Here is a 9,984-nt window from a genome sequence, read left to right on the forward strand (position 1 = left end):
AGTGACAAAGCTAATGGTGCTAAGCTAAGTAATCATACTTCTGCTAAAAATGGAAGTACGTTTACATAGAGCTACATGGATGTGTCCTAGTTTAAAGCAAAGATTTAGGTCAATTAACCAGTGTGTTTTTCCTAATTAGTCACCTTTGAGTCTTTTCTGTGCACACTGGGGATGCAAACACACACAGCCTCCATCTTTGAGCATTACATGCATGTGTAGCCATGTTTCCCCCTCTCTACTGCTGCTCTGGATAACCTCTTGACTGGACTCTTCTGACATGAAGAGAACCAAGTCAGCATGAGATTTGTAGATTTACTTTGGCAGCCACGGATGACTTGGAATACCTAAAACTTTAAATTTGTGCCTCAGATGCTGCAGAGGAATTATAGATAACAAAGACTTGATTAAGACGCGGCTTTAGTTTGTTTAGCTCCGGGACATAATTAGTAATGACCCCAACCAGGTGAGAAGCCTGAGGCTAACGCACCTCTGAGCCCATAATAAGGGACAGAGAGGAGAGAAAATATAAGGATGGAAGAAAAGGCGGGGAGTCTGTGAGAACAAGAACTGTCATCTTTTGAATGCATTTTTGAAAGAAACTAGAATGAGAGGTGTACTTAACTGAACAGTGGCAGGGACAAATTAGGAGAAGAAGAGGTTGCAGGTTAATTATGCAAACACATACCAACTAGACAAATTGCACAAAAGAACAAAAATAAACTTTACTAACTGCTTTACCAACTCATCTTGGGTAGTACTGATTTAAAAGAAAAGCAGGATTCTTTTTAAAGGAAGCCTTCAGTAGATGTGACAACAAGGCAGGTGGGAGGGAGGAGGAGTATGAACGGGGCAAAGGGAGGAGACAGCGACAGCTCTCTGTCGGGCACAGTAGGTTAATTTGCTCTTGTCAGAATGAGGGTTTTCCCTCCAGCCGTCCTTATCTTTGTTGTCCTCCTGGGTGTCGGTGTCAAACCGAGAAGCTATGCGGATCCAGCCTCGGCGCTGTCACCTCGCCGGTTTCAGCCCAGAAGTGACAGAGTAGCAGCTTTACACTGTAATCCCGTAATTATGTCAATTAAAGCGCTGAAGAATGGAGGAGGGGAAATGCAAAAAGACTTTTTTTTTTGTAAAAAGTGGAAACTACAGGTGCACACAAACACATGACAAAAGAACCTGGGATGATAATGAGACATTACAGACAAAGAGAAATGTACTGTAAATTGTAAATGTATTGTAATAGGCTCATATTTTTTCAGCTGGTTAAAGGAAGCCGATCTGTGTAAATCAAATAAAAGGAATTTAAAAAAAAGAACAAAACAAGCAATGTCAGCATGCGTGTCAGGCAAGAGGACTTAGAGAGCCTTAAAGTGTTGCACATTACCTCAAATAGGATTTATAGCAGACATAGTGAAGGATTACACAATAACACAGAGTACACAGTCATGTACATGTCACCATCCTGTGGGGGACCAATGCAATGCTACTTGTTTTTGACTTGACAACCTTTAAAGTATAAAGAAAAGGTAAAAATACTCACTCTGATGATACAGACCCAGTCATCTGGAACATTTTCTCTGACAGTACATAAAGGAGAAGCCAAAACCATGTTAGAGTGTTAGAGTCATGTTAGAAACAGACAGTTGATGCAAGTCCCTCAGGGCTCCGTTTTAGGTCCTGTTTTATTCTCCACCTCCATCTTTAAAATATATCTAAATATGTCTACAGCTAAAGTGCACCTTTATGCAGATGACACCATACTTTACTGCTCTGGCTCCACTTTAAGCCAGACTGTTGAGGAGCTTCAAACTTTGTCTTGGCAGCACTGTGTGGCTTAAATACACTTTTTTTCCCCCAGAACTCTGATAACATTGGCATTTCTACCTTATAGGGAGACCTTATTAAAAGATTTTCATTCTACAAATATTCGGATATTTGTCTGGGTGAATGCTTTTCTTAAAAAATGCATATTAAGCATTTAGTGAAAAAGCTTTAGGGAAGGTTACATTGAGCTTTTCATCACAGGGCTTTTTTTAGGCCAGTCAGGAAACCAAAAACTTGTTCAGGCAACATTTTTAAATGGTGGCATTATTTATATGCATGCTGCTTCCTCTGCACTTTGTTGTTTATATTCTGTATATATTAGGTCTTTACCTTTTCATCACAAATTCCTTGTATAGTAGACATCATTGTGTACTTTATAATCTAGCTTCTTGGCCTTCTGTAAGCTTAAAGACAAAAGCACTGGTATAACTTCTTGTACAAAGTGATTGGATAAACTCTCCCCTTATTTGTGTACTTTTAAATACTTTCAAAGACCTGGTATGAGTTGTGGTGATGCAGTTGGTTAGTTCTCAGGAACTTGGTAGAACAGTGTTCTTTTATTTTGCACCTTGGTCACAGAATAATCTTCAGACCAAACTAAAGCGTAATGCTTTTTTCTCTTGGAAGTTTAAAGCTCTGATAAAATCTTCTGTACCTGAAGTGCGCCATTTCTATTCTTATGCTGGACTTTGGTTTTGTTTTAATGTTGATTCTGACTTATTTTATCTTGTTTGTGTATTTTGATATTAATTTTTATTATAAATTTTCAGCTTGTAACTTTGTAATGATGCCATCCTGGCAGGTCATGTCAATGTAACATTTATTTTAAAACAAAATAGGTTTATTACACAGAAAAGAAAAATAAAATAACATGGAACATATCAGTTATAATGTAAGAAACTTGTTTTATTAAGTGCAACGTGCAATATTTTACCACAGCTTCTTAACTCTTTTTCTTTCTTTTTTTTAACATGTGCAAAAGTGTGCAGTCATGCACATGCTTTGCACATATGTCTAAGTTGTGCTGTATGGAATAGCTGTGCCATGTGGCAATCAGTTGTTGGTGGCTAATTTATTTGAAATGACCTATAATAAAATAGCCACCCATTTTTATTTTGTGATTTGTTTGATTACAGCCAAGAATATGCTTGTTTTTTAATCACACGTTCATGAAGTAACTCGTTTCATTATGGTCACATTTGAGCACACATTAATCCAACCTTTTACACACTCTAACCAGAGTTCTACACTGAAATTCAACAAAAAAGAAAAAACAAACTTTGTGAAGATGTGAAAAATAAACTTGGAAACAAAGAAGAGGTTAGCATTTTGTCAATGTCAAAAAGAAAGTTGCCTTTTTTGAAGAGTGTATCAAAATTCCTCCTTCACTGCCCCGACCACCTGCGTTTTACATCTGTTGCAAGTGAGCACCATTAATAAGCTCAGACTGTGCCTATCTGACACTCCTAACTCACTCAGAATATGCAAGACCTTCATACACACAAATGAGTAATTAAAAACAAGTTTACACCAGCGTAAGCCAGCAGAAGAGCAAAATAATGAATTCAGCTGGCCCAGATACAGGACCAATAATTCACTGTGCTGGTTTACTCATGGCTTCATGGGAATGTTACTCAGTTACTAAGCCATTATCAGTACTATTTCTCACTAGTACTGTAAGTTTTTCTCTTTCATTCTGTCTTGTCAGATATCTGCATAGTAATTTAGTACAATGATAATCATATATTACTTAAAAAGAAACATTTTAAGGAAGCAAATTAACAGTAATTTTATTATTCCATTTTTTTTCAGTAAATTGAGTAAATAATACCCAGTTAGCTTAATTTTATGGTTAACCCAGTTATATTTGAGACAGACAACAAATGAAGCCTTCTGTGTCAATTATAGGACATCCTAGCATACGTCCATTAAACCAAAACAAAGCTAACTGTAAGTCATTTACAAAACTGCTGCTTAAGGCACTGCACACTGCTGCAAAAACATTCTTTTCATCCAACCATTTTCTGCCACAGAAGCAACAATTCCATGCATCTCCAGGGTCAATGGTCACTACAGATGTTCCAGGCCAAAGCCTGACCATATAATCATAGGGCGGCACTGGCTCAGGAGGTAGGGGTTTGTCCTGTAACCGGAGGGTTGCCGGTTCGAGCCCTCGCTCCGTTGAGCCGTTGTGGGCAAGACGGTTCACCTGCCTTGCCTGCTGGTGGTGGTCAGAGGGCTTGGTGGTGCTGGTGTAATGGCAGCCTCACTTCTGTCAGTTTAGGAGGAACTTTGCTGCTGTGGCTATAATGTAGCTTTCCACCATCAGTATGGGTAAATGATTGACTTTTGATGAAGAGGTCTGTTATGATCCAAACCTCATGTAAGGGTTGGAACATAAGTAAATCAAAAACGTTGCCTTTTGGTTCAGCTCATTCTTCAAGACGACAGACCTCATTACTGCACATCTGTGTACCCATTTCTAGCTGCTTTTGTAGAATTACCAACTTAACATGGTGGAGTGGTTTGAATACTCCAATAATCCTGGGAGTTGTGTTGTCTGAGGTGGCACCCTTTAGTAGGATTTCCCATGGTGAATAGGTCCCAGGCAATGGGTTTAGATAAAGAGTGATTTGAAAACATCATTGAAGTGACATCACAATAAATAGGTTACCATTGCACCCCTCTGGAGCCGGGACTGGAGTGGAAGCTTGGTAGCGAGCATCTGGTAGCCAGTCCTTGGCTCCTGGGACTTGGGAAGCTACAGGATGCAACCTCCAAGTGGGCTGTCCACCTGCAAGGAAAGTAGTCATGGTTGGTTGCTGGTGGCAGGGTGAGTGACTGGGCAGGACTTCTAAAGTTAGAAACTGGCTCTTGAAATGTGAAACATCACTTTGTTGATGGTTCTCAATAAGATTTAAAATAAAATTACCATAATTTATAAATATTAACACAGGGATCAGAGTAGGAAACTCAAAAAAGTAACAGGAAGCAGGCATAAAAATATATTTTACTTAATTTTGAAGGAGGAAGGAAGTCTGGTAAGTATGTATCTGCAAGAGGGAACAGGAGACGAGTTAGACTTTTTCAGGTAAGTGTCAAGGATTGCAACAGTTTAAAAACTGATACGAGAATTGTTCTTACTGAAATTGTGTTGTTTCAAAGTGCCAAGTCAGAGGTCCATATTCCAGTGGTCCAGAAGTGATCCAAAGGAGGTCCAGATTGATTCTCAGGGTGAATTCAGAGAGTAGACAGTTAGATGACTGACAGGCTGAGTTGACTTTTTCTTGTTTTCTCAGGAGAAAACGTTTGATGGCGGAAACCTCTAAGGAGTCTATTATGGTGACTTTCAACAAGGAGTTCCAGGAACACACAGAGGATTCTGTGAGGAGACAGGTAACTTTGTAATATTAGTTTTACAGAACAAGCACTAGGAGTTTTCTCAAAGGGCTGGACGTAAACTGTCACCATGTGACGTTTAACGATCCAACGATGAATGGTGGTTCAAGTCGACAATAAGTATGGTGTGTAGTAATCAGCTGTGCCGGGTGCTGACAGAACCAGCACCGCCCACGAACTGCCCTCTCTTGCTCACCCTGAAATACACCGATTAGTGGAGAAAACAGCCGAAAAACAGACAAAAATAAAAAAGAAACGTGGCCAATTGATTCCAGAGACAACAAATAATAAGAGCAAATCTTTTTCCTGACAGATGTAATTGGCGCATTGCTATTCTTTTTTAATATTTTTTTTCCTCAATGCACTGCAGATTACCTTCCTCTTCTGGGGTTCTGATGCATGTCAGCCATCAGCAACTGTCCCCCAGGAGACGTTCTTCGCTGATGACATCATCTCTCAGGATGAGAAGTTGATGGATCCTTCACCGTTTTTGGTGCCTGTGGTTTTGATAAAGTGGGGAGCAGGTAGATGAGGGGGGGAAGGTGAGGGGAGGACTGCCAAAAAACACCCAAAGCTCTTTGTCAACGTCAGGGGTCTGCACTCAGGTTCCCAGTGTAGCCCAGACAGAGATTAACAGTGTAGAGAATAGTGGAAGTGGTGTGTGTGGGTGTGTGTGCGTGTGTGTGTTTATGCTCGCACCATCGTCAGATATATCAGGTTATCTCACTACACCGCCATCTATTATAGAGTGAAACATTTCCTCACAACACTATAGTGGTTGGGATGTGAAACCGCACCTCTCCTTCCTGTGATTCTTCTCCATTCTTACTGGGCCTTTAGCCTGTGAACCGGCCCTAAATAAAGAGCCATGGGGGGAAAGTCAAGTGAGGAGTGAAAAAGGAGGGAGGAGGATGACAGAGGGAGTGTGTTGCACTCTTTGTGAATGTTTAAAGTCTCAGCTCCTCAAACGGCTTCATCTCACTTTTGGTCCTGAGCTGTAAGGGACCGGCAGGGGGCCTCGCAGCCAGCGCGCTCGACTTCAGCTTGAACAGTTAAAATGTAATTTAACTGCTTAAGTGTGTGTGTGTGTGTGTGTGTGTGTTGGCATATGGATATTGCAGTGTGTGTGCATGTGACACTGCATGTACTGTAGATGAGACAAGGACGAGGGGAGATGTGAGGCCTGCAGTCTTATTTCTGTCAAGGGCGAATCAGAGCTGTCAGGAAGCATCAAGCACCGCTGCCATGGCAACGACGTTAGCAACCTGCGAAGGTCACAAGATGGAGTGTGTGTTCCCCTCCTGCTGGGCGCCTGTCATGAATGACACACAACTTGAGCCACACACACTCATTCAGTCTGTGTTAACAATAAACTGCTGCACAGGAACCTGTTTATCCCCAACAGTTTTTCTTTTTCGTGGTTTGAAGGAAAGTAGGCTGGATTTTTGCGTTACCACGGGAGACGGATGATGTAGTGACTTAGAGAAAGTTGAGAGCATTCTGTATTTATATTTAGGGAATATGAGGCACTGAGTTTTTCAAATAATAAGACTTATCACTCTGAAATGGTTCTATTTTTGTTCAGTCTTGAGTGAAGACTTACAGACTGGAAAGCAAAAAAACGTGTAAACACACACTCACACACACATTTCTCCACAGGTTCAGAGACTCATTAGAGTTCTCCCAGCTGTCTGGAGAGGATCTGTGGGATGTCGCCATCACTTACCTCAACTGCATAGGGATCCAACATCATCGGCCACACACACGTGCATCTGCCGCACAATGAGCAGACACGAGCTGAAAGCAGTGTGTATTGTCTCATCCGAAGGGCCGGCTGTTGGCTCGATGATGAATGTGTTGCTCTGCTGTGTGTCCTCCCATTGTTAATAGAGTGATAGAGCCACCGTGGCACTCTGCACTCCCCTGCTAGCTGAACCCAGGAAGTGGTCATAAACAGGCACGTGAAGCCGTAAAGTCCTTGGCATCTGAATGGGGTCAGAAAAGCTTTGTAATTCTTTGCTCATTATGAAGCTTAAACTGCGTCAGTACCACGTTGCCCTTTGGACGGTCTCTCTGCCTGGCTAGTTCGGTTAAAAGAGAGCAACAAAATAGTTAGCTATTGTGTATCATACAATGCTGCCTATGCCGTGTGCGCATAGGTGATGAGCAGTGAGCAGAACTATGGTTTCATGCCAAGAAAGAGCACTACAGATGCAAATTTTGCTTTGAGGCTGATGATGGGGAAGTTTACAGAAGGTAGGAAGGGTCTGTTTTGTGTTTGTGGATCTAAAGAAAGTCAATGATAGCTCCTAAAAGAGGAACTGTGGAACTGTATGAGGAAGTCAGGTATGGCAAAGAAGTATGAGAGGGTAGAGCAGGGCATGTGCAAGGGCAGTAGTGAGATGTGCAGTGGGAGTCACAGATGGGTTCAATTTGAGGATTACATCAGGGATCAGCTCTGAGTCCGCCCTGTTTCCAATGGTGATGGACAGCGTGATAGATGATGTCCAGGAATAATCCCCATTAACTATGTTTGCAGATGACATTGTGATCTGTGCTGAGAGTAGGGAGCAGGTGCAAGAGAACCTGGAGAGGTGGAGGTACACTCTAGTCTAGAAAGAAGAGGAATGAAAGTCAGTAGAAGCAAGACAGAACTCATGTGTGTGACTGAGAGGGAGACAGGTGTGACCGTGGAGCTGCAAAGAGTAGAGGTGTTAGAGGTGGAGGAATTTAAGAACCTGGGGTCAATCATCCAAAGTGCTTAGGGGAGGTGAAGCAGACAGTGCAGGCAGGGTGAAGTGGATGTGATCGAAAGACAGGTTTATAAGATGTTAGTGAGACTACACAGGATGTTCATGGATGTAGCTGAAGAAGGATATGCAGGAGGTTGGTGTGACAGACGATGATGCTAGAATAGGGTGAGATGTACGTAGGTCGATGATTCACCATGAGGATCCCTAAAGGAAGGAGCCCAAAGAAGGTTTATTGCATCCCCCAAATCTGAGGCTGTAGAATCCAGCATCTACACCACAAACATTTTGCGAACAATACTGCCAACAACATAAGGTGGTGTTTTGATTGGAGACCAGACTTCAAACCCCAGTGGAAACGCTATACGTTGATAAATGAAAATCTAAAACCAGATGTAGACATTTACAATTTTTATGTTAAATTTTGTTAGATCTTAGCCTAATCTTTTCTACCCAAAAATGGCCTTGATCACATACTTTTTCGTGTCCTCCGGGACGACAACTTTAGCTTTCTTTTTCATTTCCAGGGCTGAATGCTATCTGACTAGTGAGCTAGCACCTAGTACAAAATGAGTTGTACTGAACCAACTCAAATTTGGGTGTCTAGAATTAACAATGAGTTATAATATTTATTTTGTAGTTTGCAACTAAAAAAGGGGGGAAAAATATAAAGACTATATGAGTTTGTCTTGTTGCTGGGTGAGAAAACATGTTTTTAAGTCAAAACGTAGGGCCGCATAACCAGCAGTTTACACCACCACTTTAACATAATCTGGCTCCACCTGCACCTTTGATCATGCTCCTATGATTATGTTTTTGTTTGTGTGACGTGTCCAAAATGCACCACAAAAGCATCTTTCATTTGAACCACAGTTACCTGTCTGGTGCTTCCAGAAAACATTTGCCAAGAAGTCATTTCAGCTGTACTGTAACATTAGAAAACATTTACATAGTTCTGTTTTCCAAGTGTTTCAGAATCCTGCCATGGTTGTTAAGATGCTGCTTTTTCTTTAGAAGTTAAACAACAAGCTGTGTGATTTTGTAGCGGTGGGTGCCCCGCTGTGTGTGTGACACACTTTCATCACTGTGTACAGTCTAAGTGGAGTCCCTGTTGAACAAAGCAAACCACTGCCTTGAGGCTTTCTCATGTCTAAACATAAACCTCAGAGGATTGTTCCGATCGACTGCAGAGTTCCCAACGTACCACTTTAGTTCACTCATGATTACAACAAATGTAGAGTCAGTCTCGCTACTCATGAAAGCAAAAAAGTCGAGTAAAGTATGATATTTGAATAAAAATATTCACTCCCATTTTTCGTCGTGAGTTGCATTTTGTTCTGTGTTTCTGAAAGCATCAAACATGTCTTGTTTAAACCAAACAGTATTGAGGATTTAACACCAAAATCTGCTGGAATAATTAGAACTAATTGGAGAGAGTTTGATAGTTTGGTCTCACTTTACTACATTAATATTTTGAAAATTCACACTTAGAAAAGATGGAACAGATAAAAACCCAAAAGGTTAGGTGAGACTTTCAGTGTTGTGCCGTTTGTTTGCCAACCCAACCCAAGTATGCTCTGAGCGGACTGTTTGGTACTTTAAAATTTATCTCCAAAGTCACCAATCAGGGTCAGTGGAGGAAGCCCTGAAGTCTGTCATGCAGAAGAGAAAACTCCACTGTGTTTGGAAGCTGAGGCAGAAAATAGACGTGATGAACAGATGAGAATTTTATGACTTTCAAGTATGTTTGTTTTTGTCTGTTTCAAATCCTTTGGATAATCTACATCTGTGACTTTGATCCAGTCTTGACCTGCCTACATAACTTACTCCTAGAATTGTTCTTTGCCTAAAAATTGATTGTTTATATTTTTAAAGCCAATCGATAATTCATCTACATTTAAATCCAACTAAATGTGGCCTAAATGTAGTCGTTCTTAAGTGTTTCAAACATGACTTCTTTCTAAGTCAACAAAATGTTCTCACTCCCTCATCCAAACATGTTCATCGGTCATTA

The 9,984-nt window shown here is 41.0% G+C and overlaps 1 long non-coding RNA gene across 1 annotated transcript; it reads right to left on the reverse strand.

Moving 5' to 3' along the window:
- Nucleotides 1-2,853: 2,853 nt before the first annotated feature.
- Nucleotides 2,854-5,397, reverse strand: LOC119618010. The gene is made up of 4 exons (XR_005234539.1): nt 5,290-5,397; nt 4,966-5,203; nt 4,836-4,874; nt 2,854-4,615 (listed from the first exon to the last, which is right to left on the reverse strand). It is a non-coding gene; the product is annotated as an uncharacterized LOC119618010 (long non-coding RNA).
- Between the last annotated feature and the right edge of the window lie 4,587 nt (nt 5,398-9,984).

Source organism: Kryptolebias marmoratus, linkage group LG19, assembly GCF_001649575.2.
Source record: "Kryptolebias marmoratus isolate JLee-2015 linkage group LG19, ASM164957v2, whole genome shotgun sequence".
NCBI lineage: Eukaryota > Metazoa > Chordata > Actinopteri > Cyprinodontiformes > Rivulidae > Kryptolebias > Kryptolebias marmoratus.